This window comes from Triturus cristatus, chromosome 9 (genome assembly GCF_964204655.1).
Source record: "Triturus cristatus chromosome 9, aTriCri1.1, whole genome shotgun sequence".
Taxonomy (NCBI): domain Eukaryota; kingdom Metazoa; phylum Chordata; class Amphibia; order Caudata; family Salamandridae; genus Triturus; species Triturus cristatus.
The window spans coordinates 382644346-382665581 of record NC_140592.1 but is presented as its reverse complement, the minus strand read 5'-3'; the positions used below and the strand labels follow the sequence as shown (position 1 = coordinate 382665581).

At 43.4% G+C, this 21236-nt stretch overlaps 1 protein-coding gene across 5 annotated transcripts in view; it reads right to left on the bottom strand.

Annotated features, from left to right (window-relative positions):
• RYR1 (ryanodine receptor 1) overlaps positions 1–21236 on the bottom strand; it is a 1245571-nt gene that overhangs the window by 745034 nt on the left and 479301 nt on the right. The window lies entirely within an intron of this gene.

Sequence of the window (21236 nt, the reverse complement as noted above, 5' to 3'; positions counted from 1 at the left end):
CTTCCTTTCAGCATTCTTGGTGAGCTTTGCAGGATGCTATATTTACTAAGCATTCATGGGAAGGGTTATTGCAGTGAAAATATAATTCTTACCATTAATTTGGACAACAAAGAACATTTTTCATATATGAAATTTATTTTTTTGTATCTGAGGTGAGGAACCAGCAGGGGCCCAGACCTGAATGGGGAGAAGAGGCGGTTAGCTCACTAATGTTATTCTGCAGAGAAACATAATAGAGGGTGGAGATCCTGAGAAAAACCTTCTCTGCAATATTCAGTCAATTGTTAAAATGGACTTGAGGCGGGGGAGGAGATAGATCACTTTAAGGTGGTGTAGATTATTTTGTAGGTTCAGGAGGGGCAGATCAATCAATCAACCTGTAGATTTGTAGAGTGCTTCTTGTCAACCGTGAGGGTATACAGGCGCTGCGAGCGTCCAGTTATTAGCTGAATAGCTAGGTCTTCAGGAAGGTTCAGAACAGAAGATCCACTTCAGATTTTCAATATGGTAAGATAAATTTACAACTAATGAAGAAACTTAAATAGTCAACCATTATCCTGAAAATGTGGCATGGGTCCACCCTTTTGGTCAACGTAAGATAATACTGGTCTAGGGGATATGAATATTGGAGCCTTTCCACAAAAGTATTTTTGAGTACCTAATGTACTCCTGCAGTACTCTTTCACCTATTCTTACATGCCTTCAGGAACTGGCCCCAAAACGTCTAAAATGTGAATAAAATGTCAATATTCACTGAGTATTAATTACACCTAGTACCAAAAGAAAGGACTGTGACCTCTTGATATTTATTCTAATAGGGAGTTGGGGGTTTCTGGCTGATCACAAAGGGTACGTATAAAGAGTACTCCTGTAGTAGTCGTTCACGCACTCATAAAGGTTTTAGTGAATCGGTCCGAAAGTGTTGACCTGCATGGACTTCTAAGAATGAGGTTGTGATGGAACAACTATGCCCGTTGTAGTTAAACAACATTTACTTATACTTTGATCTGGACTCCCAGCATCACTCAAGAAGGAATTAAGGCCGCTGTTTCAGAGAAGACCAACTGTCACAGTCCAAACTTTGTAGCTTCAAAACGTAACAAACCAGAACAGAATGAAAGTCAACGTTCACAGCCCTATCAACAGATAATAATGAAGCAGGAGAGTGCCAGCCTAGAAACACAAATGACAACTTTCTGATTGTCACTTGCAGCATCCTCGAAAGTGTACTTCAGACTATCATTACCTATACATGTTACAACAACAGAACTGCTGATAGATGGTCTGCTGGTCAGACTTCCACTTCTAATGTATTGACATTTAGACTTTAGTATCGCTGGATCTTTTGCTTGCTTAGATTTTACTATGAATTCAAAAGTTCAGCAAAGAGAGTTGATTCTTTGTGCTGCATGATTTCCTTCCTCTTTTATACCATTTTCCTAGTGTTTACAAGTATCTTATATTTGCAGCCATTTACCATCACATAGGGTGTGCATTTTTTCACACGTGGAGAGTCTTGGCGGTTATTCCTTTGCCCAGTAAATTAATGGGTACCATATATAGGTTTAAACTCCATTTTGAAGTATATGGTCTTGACTGTAAGGAACAGTTGCCTTCCTCCCGTGCATACTGATTGCAGCTACTCATATTGGCAGACGGGTTTTTATTTTTTGTCAGAAGGTGCAGAAAGAGTGAGCCCAGTCAGACATTACAGCTCTTAAAATGATGGATGTATAAAAGATAAGAAGCAAAGAAACATCATTAAAGTCAATAAGTATGCCTCTAATGTGCTAACGTACGCAAACGCAAGTACACACAAATACATGTATTAGCACATTAAAGCAAGACCTATTGCCTTTTCTAATGTTTCTTCAGTGATTGACAGTGCATAGGAGGCTCATTTATTGACCATGGATGGCTCCCATGGCAGTGGCCGAGAAAAGTACTTCTTAATCTTGATTAGAGTAGGGTGCTCCAATAATCATTTTGAATGTCCCATCTAGTACATCAGTAGACCTGTGTTCACCCCAGATCAGTAGTACTGACAGGCATTCAAAGGTGTGTTCATTTACTCAGCAATCTTTTCCTAATAGAAGCTATATTGGGACAGAATTACAACATCACTTGCAAAGTCACCCACAGGTTTTCTGTAGGGCATGGTGGATGAAGTAGAGGCAAGACACTCATTGAGATTTTTTTTTAAAATAGACCACGAGAGCAAAGCAGCCCTGAAAAGCAACTGTAAAAGCAGGCTATGGTCTTCATAAACCACTGTTTGGCTTGATTTGAAAAACTACCTGTGTAAGGGTAGGAAGCAGAGGAATATATCTTCTACATTCATAATACTCTGTTCAAATATTTCACTTATGACAAACTTTTATTCAAAAGCACCTCAACTCAGTGACCATATCAAGGTCAGGCATTGCGTATCCCATATTGTGTTGCCCAGGTGTGTGCAGCTACACGGTGAGCATCCTGGTTTGAAAAAGGGTTGTCATAAATGGGATGCTTCTCAGGTAGTGTGGAGAATAAACACTTCCTGGAAGGAAATGTTATTTACCTGTAATCCTAGTTCACTGTTATTGGTAGGCTCTTTGAATCCATCAACAGTGTAATAGTTCCTCGTGCATGGTGGGAAGGGTGTCAACTTCTCAAATTATTAGAGGTGCTTGCTCGGAATGGGCACTGTGTGTATACAGCCTATCACAGTCTACATTTCCACTTTAGTTTTTATTAAAGAGTAATATTAGTTGTGATTTTAGCCATATTGATGTAGGAGTTATGTAGGATTTGATTTTTACAACTGAAAAATATTTTTTGTTTTAGTTGTGTGCATGTCCGGCACAGCTGAAGTCTGGCCAGTCCTAAGAGAATGAGTGCCGAGCAGAGCAAGATGTCTTACTTGTAATTAGAGGTGGGCTAGCCACTGACAGCATGAGCCAGGCTCGAGCCTGAAGCAGTATTAAGCTCCAAGCTCAGTGGATTTTTTGCTACCTGAGAGCATGTGCTACAAAGGCCTTCAATTAATTCCTTAATACTCTACTTATGAAGAGTAGCTGACACTTCGGTGTTCTTAGGTATCTAGATAGAGAAGCCAAGTGGACTCGAATAGAGACGCTTTAGGCCTGATTCAGCCAAGTGAAGAGGGCAAGATAAGATTTAATGAGAATGTACTGTAAACAGGTAAATGTTCCTTACAGCTGCCAATATGCAGAAGCATTTCATTTTCAGAGAGGAGATTTTGATAGTAAAGATTGCTCTGGCCATGTAAAGAATCCTTCGACTGCTTACTGGAATGTTAAGGAGACCGGACTCAGGCCTGATTTAGATCTCGGTGGACGGGTTACTCCGACACAATGGTGACGGATATCCCATCTGCCGAAATATAAATCCTATTATGTCCTGTGGGATTTATATTTTGGCAGGCGGGATATCCCTCACAGTTGTGACGGAGTAACCCGTCCACCAAGATCTAAATCAGGCTTAGGTTTTGTAAGCAGTGAGGCAGTTATCTGAAGGGAAACTGGACTGTAATGAAGAACTCGGCCCTCATTCTTAGACTGGAGATAAGGGTCTGCTGTGAATCTGACTAGGGTCTCTACTGACAAATTTCAGAGGACTGTGCACCAGAACTGCCTACCCATGCTGATGTGATGAGGATGATTTTGTATGTTTCTCACTTTAGTTTCCAAACGACCCTCACGGTCAGGGAAACCAGAGGAAAGTTGTACACAAATTGCTTTGACCAAGGAACTGAAAGCCCATCTCCCTGAGTCCCAGTAAACCACTAGCTTCTTGTGAAAGTTTGGTATTTGACATTTTATGGTGTGATGAATAATTCTAGAGCAGGCATGCTCACCCACTAAAATATCAATTGTAATTGCCTAATGTCCAGCTACCCTTTGTGGCTGTCCTTAAGGCACCCGTCATGCAGATCTGGAGCCCTGGTACATGTTTTTTTGTTTGAGTGATTCAGTATCTAGATAGAAACTCAGTGCCATAGTAGCTGAGCTTCCTGCAACAGTTTTTTCCTTATGTAATAACGATTAGTAATATTGTCTATCGGATGTGATGATGAGCAATCAGTCATTAGAATGCCTTCACAGCAAGCATGACTGCCCTGAACTCCAATATGGGTGATATGGCTTTGCTCATGGAGGAATTTGGTTTGCCCAAAGACTACTTGTTTTAAGGTCCTGTAATAGAGCACCCATATTTTTGCTAACAATACATCTGTAATTAGATGAAAAATCCATTGTGACATCCCTTAACAGACCACCAGACAGTAAGTCTATGGTACAAAACTGATGGCACTTACTGTTCTGGACTATGGTGAAGAGACCCATGAACAGGAACCCCAAGCTGGACAGGATTGCCTCTGCCACTTCAGGGTAGCTCCTATTCCTGATCCTCCAGCAAGGGCCAACTGAGAGCAACCATCATACATTGAGAGAAAGTTCCATGTGAGCTGCCATTGGGATGATTCCTTGTTGCTACGCCCACTTCTATCGGCAAATCACCTCTGACCATAGGGTCTATGACCCCAGCCTACCTTGTCTGTTGCTATAATGGACGGTGATAGTGTTGTCTGGTAGAGTTTGGACAATCCCCCAACTTCCCCTCAAATGGAAGGGAGTCAGGCTTTCAGGGCAAGACATACTGCCTGCAGCTTGAGCACAATTATGTGTAGGCTTGCCGTCAAAAAGGACCAAAGAGCCCATGCCATCCTGTCACCCAGACGAACACTCCAGCGCATGATAGTTTGAACTAGCAGGGGCTAAAAGGGCAACCCCTCAGGAGGTTGAAAGGGTTTATCCACCAGTGCAGATTTTGATGCAATGACTGGAAGACCTGCACCTGATCCCAAAGACTCCCTTTATGTTGCAACCGCTGCCTCCTCAGACACCACTAAAGGCCCTTTTCCTAGCATGAGGCACTAATAGTAAGAGACCATTATGCCTAGGGAGTGTAAGACCTGCAGGGCCGGGACCTGAGCTTAAGTCAGACACGGTGAAATAATCGCCTGAATCACAATGATTCTCTGTGTAGGAGGAAATGCGTTCATAAGAGTTGTGCGGAGCTCCACCCAAATAAATGTCAGCCTTTGTGCAGGAGTGACATGGGACTTTTAGACTTTGATCGGAAAGCCCATGTTGTGGAGAAGAGCTATTGGACACTGACATTGTATGGGGGACTCCATACTTGCCAGGTATTCATCCAAGTACATATGCTCATGGATTCTGGTATCTGTAGAGAATCTGCCCAGACTTCCAGCACCTTTGTAAAGATGCATGGGGCTTTCTTCAGTTGGAAAGGCTGGACCACAAACTGAAAATGTTGGGACCAAACCATAAACCCCACATAGAAGGATTGGACAATGAAAATAGGCATCCAGGAGATCCAGAGACCAATCTCCTGAGTTCAAGGTCAACAGGTGAGCAAGGTCAACTTCTTCAATGATAGCATTTTGGACTTATCTTGCCAGATGAAGAGGTTCAGAAGGGAGAGATCCAGAACTGGCCTCAGGCCTCTGACCTTTTTCGGGAAACAGGAACTACAGTATTGTTGTAGCATTTATATAGTTCTTGCTTTCCCTGCTGAGGCCCTTTATGGCATGTAGCACGGTACTCAGAATCCAAGGTCACTTGTCAATCCAGTGATTATTGTTTTGTTGTTATTGGAATTGGTCTTGTGCTATCAAGAAAACCATTCCCTGCATTTACTCCAATTTCTTTGTGGTAGATCAAATTAGTAGGAGTTAAAAGAGAGGGTATGTGAGTGTATGCATGTGGCTGCTGGGGAGATTTGATATAATAGAGGAGATCTGGTATAGTAAATCTGCAGTGTTATGGTTTCAAAGAAGGAGGCTGTGATCTATGAGGTGAGGTGTGGGAAAATTGCAGACATACAATAATATACAGTAGTAAGACAGGCATGCTGCTTACAGTGTGCTACACACAGAGAGAGTAAGGCATTCAGAGGAAGGAGGTTATAGAGAGAGTGAGTTGATAGAAAGGAAGAAAAAAGAAACAGTCGCCGGTTTTAAGTTAAGGTCAATTTTTTATACATGGTTTTTGGAATATAGTGGAGGCTTTCTGAGATACCATGCAAACTGAGGATGTAAAACTGTAGAAAAAAACCAATATTTTTGTGTGTGGCATAGCATATTGTACTGTAGTATTTGTATATTATCATCTGGGGTGCCCAAGTGCCTATCCACAGATAGCATGCTGCATAGAGATATGTGAAATGATGCAGCCAAACACATACCCTGAAAAAAAACTTCAGGATGTGAGAGTTGCAAGTTCACATATTTACATTCAGAAGTAGTCTTACTGCTCAAGTCTGAATTATTTGCAGCTTTCTCATGGTTGGGAATGGGGTGTCATGGTATAATCTGTTAGCCTAATCCAGATTAGAGAGGTGGGATGCAGTTCTTGCTTGTACCTTTTGAGCAAATCCAAGACAAGGAAAAATTGTTTTCATTGTGCAGACAGTTGATTTAGACAGGTTAAATGGTTGAATACTGTCAACTACACATGGAAATGGCAGATTCGAAAATAATTCAAAAATCTGGTATTTATTTTTGCTATTTTGAGGGGATGTCTCAGTACATCTGGCTAGCTAGCAGATCACAGCTCTTTCATTCAGGCCAGTGTACTGTTTTTTTTAAGGTGATTCCACGTCATCCACTGACCTTCAGCTATAAAGCAGTTGTAGATTTGTTATTTCACAATGTCTTTAGGGTTTTACAATTTAAGAATTATCTGTGTGTCATCCACACAGGTGTAGCATGTTGATAAGGTCTGGTGGTGGTTTCATGTAGATGTTGAAAAGTTGAAGTGAGATGATAGATCCTTGAGGAACCTCTGTTTTATGCTTAAAGAATTTGATGAAAAAGTGTATATACAAATCATGAGGGACTTATTGAGTAGGCACAAAGAAATCCAAGTAAGAATGATGCCATCTATACTCACTTCTTTGAGTCTTAGATTGTCGTTAGTGTGGTCTACTATGTCAAAAGCTGCATAAAGATATAGAAGTAGAAATGCTGCTACACCATTTTTGTCAACTGTGTTTTTAGGTCACCCCAAATTGCAATTATGTTTGATTCTGTCCCTCTTCCTTGTAGAAATCTGTTTGCCAGATAGAGTAGATGATTTACATATATAAATTTAGAGATCTTGAAAAATGCTGCACATTCCATAAGTTTGCCAAGGAAAGGTCCATTGGATATTGGTTTGTAATTGTTAGTCTTAGATGTTTTTCGTAAGTACTGGGTGTACATGCGCTTTCTTGAGTCCCTCTGGGAATAGCTCTGTGTTTAATGGTTTATTGAAAATATTTCTGACTGGGGCAGCTGCAGATGTTGATAGAAAAATCTTTCTGAAAATTAGTAGTGGGCAGGGGTCTGAAGGGGAGCAAGCTGGGCTGGTGGCTTGTACCTGACCCTCAAATTGAGAGGTTGTAATTTTCTTGAAAGATCAAATAGATGGAGAGTGTTTTTCTGCTGTGATGGTTTTTGGTTGTCAAATTGGGGGGCAGTTGCTTTTCTGGATTACTAGATATAAATCCAATGTGTTGGCTTTGGTTAAGTAATGTGTTGCTAGCTTACTATAGAAATCTTGTGAAGATTGGCTTGAAATGTGACTGATTTCAGGATTGTGAAATTCTAATACATTTTGGAGAGTTCCTTGGACAGGCATTTTGCATTGTCTATCCTGCTTCAGTCATGGATTGTTTGGGCTTTTTTATGTATTATTTGTATATTCTGTTGTGTCTGCATATATGAATTTTGTTCTGAGGGTCCTTGGATTTTTATCAGTTTTGTTAAAATTTTGAGATTTGTCTTTTTATCTTTAAACTTTTCATTCATCCAAACAGCTTTATCTTTCTTTTTGCCTTGCTTTGAATGTCTTGTTGAGATTTATTTATTAAAACCTGTGGTCATCCATTCATTGATTTTCTCTACTGATTTTATTGTCTCTAATTGTGTGTTTGTGGTTAGTTGAGATTTCGACTCCTGCCTGTTTATTTAGTTTTGCTGTCAGTAAGTTGCTTTGGTATGGAGAGATACAGTTATTTTATTTCAGATTTTATTTTAAAAGGTGGTGATGGTAGGTCTCCGTAACTCATGAAATTAATTTAGCAGTGATTAGTTCCTGGCAGGAGAAGATGACAACCAAAGGATGAATTAATGTGTGGGTTTTGTGGCTAGTTTGTAAGTTCTATGAATTTAATCTTGATACAGTGGCTTTTGGTTGAGGCATATTTGGTTTATCAAACCAAATGTTTAGGTCAACAAGTATAGCTATATTGTAAAGTGTTGTTGACAGATCTAAGACTGCATCCAAGAAAACATCTGGAAAGGCTCCGTTGTTGGGTGGAGGTCTGTACAAAATTGGGGCTGGATTTGCATATAGTAGGACAGATTTCACTATCTTGCCTTGTTATCTTCCATATTGGTGATTGTTGAGGTGTCTTTAAAGACAGTAGCAAGCCAGGCAGCCTCAATTCTTTCCTGATCCTGATGTTGTGTGTAATGCCAATATATCCAGATGGAACAGCTTCATGCAGTATTGGAGCCCTACCTTTTCCCAAAAAGGTTTGTGTGATGAATATTATGCCTAGTGTCAGTACAACAACAATGTTGTATTTGTCACCAAACAATTTAGTTGGAGTAGCTTTTTTATGGAAGGACGGTTTGTTAGTGGGTTGCTGCTGATGCCATCTATTAAGTTCTTTGCCAATATGTCACTATTGTTGGATGAGAATCATTCCTCTTGGAAGGAGAAGTTGAGGATGCAGGTAAAGTGGATAGACTAGTGGTAGTGCTGTGGCTTTCCTTACAATCACTATCCTGCTAAAACAAGCTTATTAAAGATTTGATTTTGTTTGTGAGAGTGTGACTGTGACTCAGAGAGTGTTTGTGAAGAACGAGTTATTTACTTTTGGTAACACTTTTAGGTGGATACTCTATCTAACTGCAGATTCTTCACCTTTAGAATCTTCCCCAGGTGCCAGACTAGGTCCAGAAAGGTTCCAAAGCAGTTTTCCCACACTAGGTGGCACTGTGTGTCTCAGTGTTGGCTTTGTTCCACCACGTAAGTGATAGAGCGTAGTCACATAAAAGCGCCACCCAGAGCAAGTTTCTTCTATTACTCTTTCTGCTTCCTTAGAAGAGGGATACAAAATGATTAGCGGTCCCAGCATGCAGCTTTTTAGATGGTGAAAGGAGAGCAGTCCACGGCATGGGGAGTAAGGAGTGCAGCAAGAAATCTGATTGACAGAGACTCCACCAGAAAGAGTATTACCTTGGGAAAGTAACTTATTCCTCTGCTGGATACTTCTAACCACAGATTTCTCACCTTCTGAACAGATACCAAAGCAGTACCTCCCAAGAAGAAGGGTCTGTGGAGTGGGATCAAACCAAAAAGCATTGTAGGACTGAACGGGTGAAGTGCACTTCTCGTCAAACTTGGCTGTCAAGACAGTAGTGCTTGGTGAATGTGTGCTTCAATGCCCATGTGGCAGTTTGGAAGATGTCAAGAACTGGCACCCTGCTTGCCGCCGCAGTGAGGGCGGCCTTGATGAAATGGGTCCTCTGTTCCTCCGGAGGCTACTTTTTGGCAAGAGCAACCCGAATCTTAATGCAAAGTACTATCCACCTTGATAGAGCCCTTTCCGTCACTGCTTTTTCTTTCTGTGCCCCAGAGAACCCCACAAAAAGCAGGTCGTTCACAAGCTGGTCATTGGAGCAATCAATGTAAACACTTAAAACTATTGTTGGGGCCCAGTCAATGGAGCTTCTTCTCTTGCTTTGAGGAGTGAGTCAAGGCAAAGATCATCAGCAGGATGATGGATTGCCCAATGTGGAAAGGAGTCACAACATTTGACAAGAAGACCACCTTGGCTCCCAGCATCAGTTTGTCCGTAAAAAAGATTGTGTAGGGCAACTGCAGTGAGAGAGCCTGGAACTCACTCAAGCTATGAGCTGAAGTGATCACTTTGAGGAAAACAGTCTTTTGGGTCAGAAGATGCAACAACTGTGCATTGGCTCTAAGGCAGTATACATGAGAAATGTTAGGACCAAATTAAGGTCCCACTGTGGCATTGTAACGGGTGTGGGAGGGAACATGTGTATCAAATAGGGGTAGGTGATAAATTCCGCTCTGTGGAGTTTTTTCTCGTGTGCGGCACACCTAGGATAAGTTGGCGAGCACGAGCAAGATTTGGCATTCCCTAGCATGATTTTCGGTCACGAGGAGGGCACAAGAGGACATTTCCCTAACCAGGCAGTCACGGGTAGTCGCAACCGTTCGCGGTGAGAAAGCTGCCGCACAAGTAGAAAATCTACTGGAGCAGCAGCAAAATAAACACAACGAGAAGCGCCCTCTGTCACACAGCTTGGTGCCTCTTGTATTGATTTTTCAGTGTGAACAGCTTCCGGCACTAAAAATCAGCACAAGCAGCGCAATGTGGCTAATGCCGCCCGCTTGTGGATCTCCACGGAATCTTACGAAGTCTTTATGTAAGACCACAGAATTCCGCAAAGTGAAACTTCGCGAGATCGGCCCATCCCCAGTGTCAAACCTTTGAAAAAAAGCATCACAATATTAAATGCAAAAAGACCGAAAGGGCCAATAAATAGCTTCTTTATACTGCCTTGAGCAAGGCCTTGCTGGGCCAAAGACAAAACAAATAACTAAATATCCAACAGTTGAGCATGATGAGAAAGGAATTTGTGACCGGTTATGTGTAGAACGTATATGGATGAGAGAGAGGGTACATGTTTGAGCAGTAAGAGTTTATGATGAGTTAGGATAGTATTGAAGTTCTGACTTTTCACAGGTGATGTGCGTGGTAAGTGAAGGCAGAAATTGGGAGATTTAGGAAAGGAAGTTGTGTGGTGAGATAGTTCATTGTAGAGTTATGGGTGTAGGGTGATATTTTAGATAATTTAGTTTAGCATGATGGAGAATAACAGATGGGAAGACGTAGGTGGTGAAGAAAAGCATGGAGTGGGAGTAGGTTGGAGTAGGATTGTGGGAGAGGGTGGAAAGGGAGGATGTCCGTGGTAGTGTTGTAGTAGTAGGGAGATGTAAGTGTGGAGAGAGTGGATGTGGTGACCCACAAAGATGAGGGTGGTTAGTTGGGGTAGGAGGGTGCAAAGAGACAGAGAGAATGGGTGTGTGCTGGTGGTCTGAAGACTGGAAAGAAAGATAGGGAGAGAGGTAGGATGTGAGTAATAATACTCCATACAGTTGGGAAAGTGGCATGTGTAGTTTGTTGCTGTGTGTGTTTATTGGAAAACAGAGTGATTTTCCCCTGGGGTCAAACTATCCCCTGTCGCCTGTTGTAGGGGGAATTCTGGGCAGAGCTCTGGCCCTAGGCCTTTTTAAAGTCCTCTCAGGCAGTGCTGTTTACTTGGACATTCGGGTTGCACTCTCTATAGGTTTGATTTAAATAGCACAGCATCTCTAGTGGCAGGTGACCTGGACCAATGGGTTCTCCAATACCTGGGACCAACACAAACCTTAAGCCATGGAACCAATGGACACCCTAATCCCTGGAACCAATGAAAACCTAAAACATTGTCCCGATAGAAAACCCTCTGGAAACCCTAACACCTGGACCAATGAGGACCAATATCTCTAACTGCAAGGTGACTTGCATTGTTATCTCTTCCATATTGGTGATTGTTGAGGTGTCTTTAAAGACAGTAGCAAGCCAGGCAGCCTCAATTCTTTCCTGATCCTGATGTTGTGTGTAATGCCAATATATCCAGATGGAACAGCTTCATGCAGTATTGGAGCCCTACCTTTTCCCAAAAAGGTTTGTGTGATGAATATTATGCCTAGTGTCAGTACAACAACAATGTTGTATTTGTCACCAAACAATTTAGTTGGAGTAGCTTTTTTATGGAAGGACGGTTTGTTAGTGGGTTGCTGCTGATGCCATCTATTAAGTTCTTTGCCAATATGTCACTATTGTTGGATGAGAATCATTCCTCTTGGAAGGAGAAGTTGAGGATGCAGGTAAAGTGGATAGACTAGTGGTAGTGCTGTGGCTTTCCTTACAATCACTATCCTGCTAAAACAAGCTTATTAAAGATTTGATTTTGTTTGTGAGAGTGTGACTGTGACTCAGAGAGTGTTTGTGAAGAACAAGTTATTTACTTTTGGTAACACTTTTAGGTGGATACTCTATCTAACTGCAGATTCTTCACCTTTAGAATCTTCCCCAGGTGCCAGACTAGGTCCAGAAAGGTTCCAAAGCAGTTTTCCCACACTAGGTGGCACTGTGTGTCTCAGTGTTGGCTTTGTTCCACCACGTAAGTGATAGAGCGTAGTCACATAAAAGCGCCACCCAGAGCAAGTTTCTTCTATTACTCTTTCTGCTTCCTTAGAAGAGGGATACAAAATGATTAGCGGTCCCAGCATGCAGCTTTTTAGATGGTGAAAGGAGAGCAGTCCACGGCATGGGGAGTAAGGAGTGCAGCAAGAAATCTGATTGACAGAGACTCCACCAGAAAGAGTATTACCTTGGGAAAGTAACTTATTCCTCTGCTGGATACTTCTAACCACAGATTTCTCACCTTCTGAACAGATACCAAAGCAGTACCTCCCAAGAAGAAGGGTCTGTGGAGTGGGATCAAACCAAAAAGTCTTGTAGGACTGAACGGGTGAAGTGCACTTCTCGTCAGACTTGGCTGTCAAGACAGTAGTGCTTGGTGAATGTGTGCTTCAATGCCCATGTGGCAGTTTGGAAGATGTCAAGAACTGGCACCCTGCTTGCCGCCGCAGTGAGGGCGGCCTTGATGAAATGGGTCCTCTGTTCCTCCGGAGGCTACTTTTCGGCAAGAGCAACCCGAATCTTAATGCAAACTACTATCCACCTTGATAGAGCCCTTTCCGTCACTGCTTTTTCTTCCTGTGCCCCAGAGAACCCACAAAAAGCAGGTCGTTCACAAGCTGGTCATTGGAGCAATCAATGTAAACACTTAAAACTATTGTTGGGGCCCAGTCAATGGAGCTTCTTCTCTTCCTTTGAGGAGTGAGTCAAGGCAAAGATCATCAGCAGGATGGTGGATTGCCCAATGTGGAAAGGAGTCACAACATTTGACAAGAAGACCACCTTGGCTCCCAGCATCAGTTTGTCCGTAAAAAAGATTGTGTAGGGCAACTGCAGTGAGAGAGCCTGGAACTCACTCAAGCTATGAGCTGAAGTGATCACTTTGAGGAAAACAGTCTTTTGGGTCAGAAGATGCAACAACTGTGCATTGGCTCTAAGGCAGTATACATGAGAAATGTTAGGACCAAATTAAGGTCCCACTGTGGCATTGTAACGGGTGTGGGAGGGAACATGTGTATCAAATAGGGGTAGGTGATAAATTCCGCTCTGTGGAGTTTTTTCTCGTGTGCGGCACACCTAGGATAAGTTGGCGAGCACGAGCAAGATTTGGCATTCCCTAGCCTGATTTTCGGTCACTAGGAGGGCACAAGAGGACATTTCCCTAACCAGGCAGTCACGGGTAGTCGCAACCGTTCGCGGTGAGAAAGCTGCCGCACAAGTAGAAAATCTACTGGAGCAGCAGCAAAATAAACACAACGAGAAGCGCCCTCTGTCACACAGCTTGGTGCCTCTTGTATTGATTTTTCAGTGTGAACAGCTTCCGGCACTAAAAATCAGCACAAGCAGCGCAATGTGGCTAATGCCGCCCGCTTGTGGATCTCCACGGAATCTTACGAAGTCTTTATGTAAGACCACAGAATTCCGCAAAGTGAAACTTCGCGAGATCGGCCCATCCCCAGTGTCAAACCTTTGAAAAAAAGCATCACAATATTAAATGCAAAAAGACCGAAAGGGCCAATAAATAACTTCTTTATACTGCCTTGAGCAAGGCCTTGCTGGGCCAAAGACAAAACAAATAACTAAATATCCAACAGTTGAGCATGATGAGAAAGGAATTTGTGACCGGTTATGTGTAGAACGTATATGGATGAGAGAGAGGGTACATGTTTGAGCAGTAAGAGTTTATGATGAGTTAGGATAGTATTGAAGTTCTGACTTTTCACAGGTGATGTGCGTGGTAAGTGAAGGCAGAAATTGGGAGATTTAGGAAAGGAAGTTGTGTGGTGAGATAGTTCATTGTAGAGTTATGGGTGTAGGGTGATATTTTAGATAATTTAGTTTAGCATGATGGAGAATAACAGATGGGAAGACGTAGGTGGTGAAGAAAAGCATGGAGTGGGAGTAGGTTGGAGTAGGATTGTGGGAGAGGGTGGAAAGGGAGGATGTCCGTGGTAGTGTTGTAGTAGTAGGGAGATGTAAGTGTGGAGAGAGTGGATGTGGTGACCCACAAAGATGAGGGTGGTTAGTTGGGGTAGGAGGGTGCAAAGAGACAGAGAGAATGGGTGTGTGCTGGTGGTCTGAAGACTGGAAAGAAAGATAGGGAGAGAGGTAGGATGTGAGTAATAATACTCCATACAGTTGGGAAAGTGGCATGTGTAGTTTGTTGCTGTGTGTGTTTATTGGAAAACAGAGTGATTTTCCCCTGGGGTCAAACTATCCCCTGTCGCCTGTTGTAGGGGGAATTCTGGGCAGAGCTCTGGCCCTAGGCCTTTTTAAAGTCCTCTCAGGCAGTGCTGTTTACTTGGACATTCGGGTTGCACTCTCTATAGGTTTGATTTAAATAGCACAGCATCTCTAGTGGCAGGTGACCTGGACCAATGGGTTCTCCAATACCTGGGACCAACACAAACCTTAAGCCATGGAACCAATGGACACCCTAATCCCTGGAACCAATGAAAACCTAAAACATTGTCCCGATAGAAAACCCTCTGGAAACCCTAACACCTGGACCAATGAGGACCAATATCTCTAACTGCAAGGTGACTTGCATTGTTATCTCTTCCATATTGGTGATTGTTGAGGTGTCTTTAAAGACAGTAGCAAGCCAGGCAGCCTCAATTCTTTCCTGATCCTGATGTTGTGTGTAATGCCAATATATCCAGATGGAACAGCTTCATGCAGTATTGGAGCCCTACCTTTTCCCAAAAAGGTTTGTGTGATGAATATTATGCCTAGTGTCAGTACAACAACAATGTTGTATTTGTCACCAAACAATTTAGTTGGAGTAGCTTTTTTATGGAAGGACGGTTTGTTAGTGGGTTGCTGCTGATGCCATCTATTAAGTTCTTTGCCAATATGTCACTATTGTTGGATGAGAAACCCTAACACCTGGACCAATGAGGACCAATATCTCTAACTGCAAGGTGACTTGTGGTCAATGGAAACCCTCTAGTGCTCAGGCACCCTTGTCTTAAGATCTGCTTCTGTGGGAAGAGAGGAGAAGCTCTGGTCAGGTGACTCTAGGCACTGCCGAGTCACATAGCCTGAAGATGGTGTGTGAAAGGGGGGAAAGTTACTGGGGGCTACCTTGCTTCCTTAGACATAGACACACGTTACAGCAATACACTTTCAACACCTAGGCAGCACTTTGGGTTGAGACTACAAACTTTAAATGCCATCCTAAAACAAAAGGCTAAGAAAAACGCTGTTATGTGGAGTGAAACAGGTTCAGCACGAACAAATACATTATACAGGCGGTACAGAATTGAAAAAAGTAGTTTGAACCCTTTTTGTAAAATGTTTCCTTTTTAACATAGACCCTAATAGAGACATGAACAAACAACAGATTCAAGCCAAATGTGCACCAAAGAGTGCCCTTGTGCTTAACCCTTTTCCTATGTGCTTACTTCCTTGGCTGGCCTATACTCATAAGACAGGTGGCCACCAAATGAAGACAACTAACTTTTATTGCATTTCCTAACATGTCAAGATTTCTGGGAGATGAAAGAATTGCCCTTTTCAGTCACTCACAATACAGTGGAATTTTATTTCTGTCTGTGAGAAGGGAACTAAAGTATAAAGTGCAACTGCTTCAAGTGAAGCATTTGCAACATCATTTGGAGGCCTATTAACATTAATAACTAATCAAGGGATTAGAGAGTGAGCAAGGTAAGTGCTATGTTGATTATTCTTTTCTGGCCACTTTTGTCTCCATTGTATTCAGGTAAGCAACTTAGTGTCAACTACTACACAGCATGGGTTGTGCCTGAGGTTGCCAGAGAAGTGTTAAGGATTCTTTTATTTTCGAGGTGCTGCACAAAAGTTCAATATGGTCCAATCAATGATTTAGACGATCAATCCCAGCTTAATTCATGTCAGCAGCAAAAAAATCACAATCCAGTCGCCAGCTTGAAAACCATCATCCTGCCGAGGCACCTCGACATTCGATGCTTTGGCTTGAGCATAACTCTTGCATTATCTTCAATGCTTGCATGACTCGATGGTTCTACAGGGATTTGGGCACTTTGCACAGACATATGTCTCAAAGCCTACAATCATGGGCTTGATCTCCCCATCCCAGCTCAACTTCTGAGGCATCTAGATGCTTCAACCAGCTCTCAAAAGCCTCAACAGTTTCTGGGACTGACTACAAACAGACCCTCACACTAGCAACCACAGATCTGTCAATGGAAAGTTTATTGATTCAGAGCCCAGCTCAAGCAAAGTTCACTAGCTCCAAATAACAATTTGAACACAGGTTCAACAATTCAAAGTGATGTTTTTGTTGCTTCTTTATCCAATTAACCTTTCCAGTGTTCTGCGGACCTGCTAGTATTGCCATATATTTCCTTTGACATAGATGTCACTGATTCACAATGCTTGATCCTAAGATCAAATTCTAATTGCCTTTGATGCATAATCATAATGATTGCCATAATCCGAACTTCTTTTGATCAAAACTGTTAACAGTAGTGGTATGTCTAATTTGTGGCACATACCACATGCACCTTCTCCAAGATTACGGCCTTGCTGGTCCAGCAACATTACCAAAGGTGAGTTAAGAACACGTTATAGGAAAATAGAGTAGGTCACACTGTGGGACATAGCCCTTCAGACTGGTGTCTGACATGTGCACAGGATGTATTAGGCACATTGCTCCTGAACCGTTATATTTTCATGTACCCTGAAATGTGTACTGTATGCAGTAGGTGCACTAATCCGCACGCGTGATAAACCACAATGACTGTAAGTTGCACATTAGTCAGAGTGAGTGTACTTGCTCTGCACAGTGAAATCCTTCATTGAACCTAAAAGGAGGACTATGTCCAGTGAGGCCACTGCTCCTTGACTACTATAACCATCCAAAACCCTGAGTGATTAACTATTCACAGTGTGTACACTTTTCCCTGCACTGTGAAATCCTTCAGAGACCAAGAAACATGCATTATGCACACTCAGTGCAGTGACTGGTGCACAAGTCCTGTCAACTTCACTATACACAGTGTACCGCTCAATACCTACATGAGACCTGAGACATTACTATACACAGTGGCCCTCATTACCTGTTGCCAAGAACCGTACCCCACTTGGAATACAGGTTTGGTGGTGTCTTTGGGCCTGTAATTATCGAGCCCTCAAACTCCAGGCCCAATAATCACAGGCCCAGAGACACTGGACTCAGAACCATCAGGAGAGTTTCAGGGGTTGCAGGCATCTGCTGTGCCAGCACCTCGGTCTCACGCTCATTTCAGCATTGGGGTGCAGAAGAAGCTCCCCCAGTTGAAGAAAAAGAACATTGTCCCTCGTGCTGACCCCCAGCCATCTTACGCCCACCCACAAGAGAAAAATCTCCCGCAGCATTTATCACCTGTTCCAAGCCTCTCTCCAAGAAGGCGGAAAGCATGAAACATGTCGAACTGCATGTTAGTCCCCATTCAGGAGTAACAACTCATAATCCCATTTAACTCACAAGGAGATACCGGCTGGAACCGGTAATTCAGGCCCCGGTGACTCCCCACGGAGTTAACAGGCAACTCAGAATGAAGACCAGCGAGCACACTACTCTATGCTTTCTTACAAGAACCTATAGTTATATATAATGTACAGTTGATAAATACAACCCCGCACAATGCTGCACAGAAACCTTAAATGTGCATAAAACATAGTGAATGCTTGGTGAGGTGCACCACGGGTTCCTATAGCAACACCTAATTGTGACCTGCCGTAAAGCAGTAAGGGGCAGTTTCATTTTTCCCTAAAATGTGCCTATGGGTCCCAAGGCTAGAGTTCTTCGACGAACAACGCAAGCAAAGCTTCTGCTCTCTCAGAGCAGACTTGAGCTGCAGTATCAAGCAAGCTCACTCAACACACTCTGCTGGCTAGCGCCGGCCTTCAGAGACGCTGAATTAGGAGTTGTCTAGGATGGAAAGTGACACCTATTGTTCATTGGTTACTGTTGTTTCATCTCAAAGGCCTTTTGCATACTTATCAACATTTAGGGAGAAGCAAATGTTGATAAGAGCTTTTGAAGAAAAAACTGTGGGACTTTATTCTCCCCATTGTCTTCCAATAAATTAAACACAATTTCAAGCCGCAGGAAACAAAAATAAAGGGATTTTTGCATTTAAAAAATCAGGCTTCTCCAGTCTGAATTAGGTGTTTACACAAATATGCTTTTGCTAGAGGTAAGAGCAGAGTTAATGGTGGAGAATGGGTAGGGATCATAGAAAGGAGACATTAACGAAAGTTAACTTATGGAGAAAAATATGGAAATTGTTTTCCGCAAAGCTCACAGGTCAGAGAAGAGCTGGGCTAAGAATGAACAAAATGAGAACTAACAATTCTGTGCCATGCTGCTGTACTAGCTAAAACAGTGGAAGTAAGGTCAATCTCCTTTCACCCACTTGTCTCTTTTTCACCCTGAAATGAAAGTGGAAGGTGTCTGGGAGGAAATTCTTAAAAAGTCAAGAGCATGCCTCCTTATGTTAGCTAGAATGAGCAAGGGTATTGAGGATCCAAGAAAAGCACCATCTGCTGTGGTGAATTTGTAGACCTTCAAGTGGTTCCCAGGATGGGAAATGTAGGAGGTGCTATAGTGTATTTGAGGAGCTGTGTTATCTTCTGGTAAATAAATGAAAGGGGATACTGCATGTAAGAATTGAAGCACAACAATAGTGGCACAGGCAGCAAACCTGCACCCTTGTCCAGGACCACATGGAGGACAGATGGGTGACATGAGGCAGGCCGATCTGCTCTTATCAGGACAGCAACTGGCCAAGCGCTTTGTCTCTCACCCTCCCATGTGAAAGGTGCCAGGCTGGCTAGCGTCTGAGCCATGAACCAACTAGGGTTCCTTCCACTGACATGACTGGGAATCCTTGATATCTCGAAAGGGACTATAGGCATTATTTATTTCTTTTATTTGAAAAGTTTTATAAAGCGCGAACAAGACCCAGACGGGTATCAGAGCGCTGTACAAAGAGGAAAACTGACGTTGACGTGTAGAGACAGTATAAGTACAATACAATAAAGCAACATGAGAGGAACCTGAGGCCTAAAGTAAATGAGGGTGCTAGGGGAAGAAGAGGTAGCAAGTGATCAAACAGGTAAAAGCCCACCTAGATGGGGCCGAGCAGTTTCTTCATCGAGTTACTTCCAAAGAACGACGAAATACGTTTTATGGTTTAAATGTTTTTATTGAATAGCAAACTTCACAGAAATACCGCATTCTCAACGCGATTGTTATGCACTGCTGTGATATAACCACTGTTCCATAGAACTTTAGAGCTTCATCTTAACAGTGTGCACATAGCTAGAGTAGAACCTGGACTAAGGAAAAAAATACAGAAAAAAGGGAATAAGTAAGAACTCCCACCAACCCCTCCCCTGCCCCCGACCCCTCCCCTCCTCGTGCTCCACGTCCAATCCCAAGGCCGTCCTAAACACTTATCAACCCCCTCAGCAGTCCTCCCCCGGCGCCGCCGTGAGGCGCAACAGCCTAAGATATCGAGGGCATGTGACTTCTCTGAATTCAACAGACAACAGCGACAGGAAGGGCTGCCACAACTTACCATATTTATCCCCCTCCCCCGCCATAGTGAGAGCTAGTTTCTCCATGCCCAGGACATACCACAGACGGTGCAACCAACCCGTAAAGGTCGGGACATGGGGGGTGCACCAGTGTGTAAGAATGTTTGGTATAGCCGACCCTAAGGCAATGGCCATCTGTCTGCCTCTGCCAGATCGCAGTGGGTAGGTCAGAGGATTGGGTAGACCTAGTAAGACATAAGCTGGAAAGCGTGGTATCTCAGTCTTAAAATGTTTGTCCACCTCATCCAACACCTGGGTCCAATACGGTTGAATGTGTGTGCACTCCCACAGTAAATGAACCAGGTTGCACACCTGGCCACAGCCCCTCCAGCACATCGCCTCCCTAGACCGGTCCACCACATGTAAGCGTTCTGGGGTATAATACCAGTATGTCACAATCTTCGTGAGTGTCTCCGTAAGTCCCATGTGATATGCCGAGTGTCGGGCCCTATAATAAATACCCTCCCATTCCTTGCGACTAAGTGTTCTGCCCAACTCCCGCTCCCATCGCTCCCTACCAGGGTTGTGTGCGTGCTTATATTTAGTCTGCAGCATTTTATAGAGGTCAGAGATTAGGTTTTTATCTGACGTGCGAGTGATAAGCCATCTTTCATAAGGGAAAAAACGTCTGTTTGCTCCAGCCCGAACCTGTGGCTGAAGCGCCCAATATCGCACCTGCAAATACCTTAGACGCTCTGTCTCCGGGAGACCGAATTCCCGCCTCATCTGAGCAAACGAGTTGACCCCTTCTGGGCCATAGACATGATAGAGAAAATGACAGCCAGCAGTCCTCCAGCCTGTAAAGGCAGCGTACGCCATCCCAGGGGTGAAGTCAGGGTTACCGAGCAACGGAGTAAGCAGAGATGGGTAGGAGGTGAGCTCATGCGTGAGGTTGGTGGCATCCCACACTGCCAGGGGGACCCTTGTGATATAGGAGGCATATAGATTAGGGGGCCTGTGGGACCTATGCAGGAAAGGAATTTCCTGCAAGGGCAGCGCTGCCACCGCCTGATCTTGAAATAACCAGTGCTTCTCCGATTTCCATCTGCTCCACTCTACCAGGTACCGCAATTGAGCTGCCTGAAAGTAGAGTCTAAGATCAGGAACTACAAGCCCTCCATCACCTGGCGTCAACGACACCAGTGTACGGCGCATACGCGGTTTCCGACCATTCCATATGAACTGGGCTAAGTCGGATTGCATCTGTCGAATCCACCCAACAGGCGGCCGGAGAGGTATAGTGCGAAAAAGGTAGAGAATCTGTGGGAGAATGGTCATTTTGACCGCTGCAA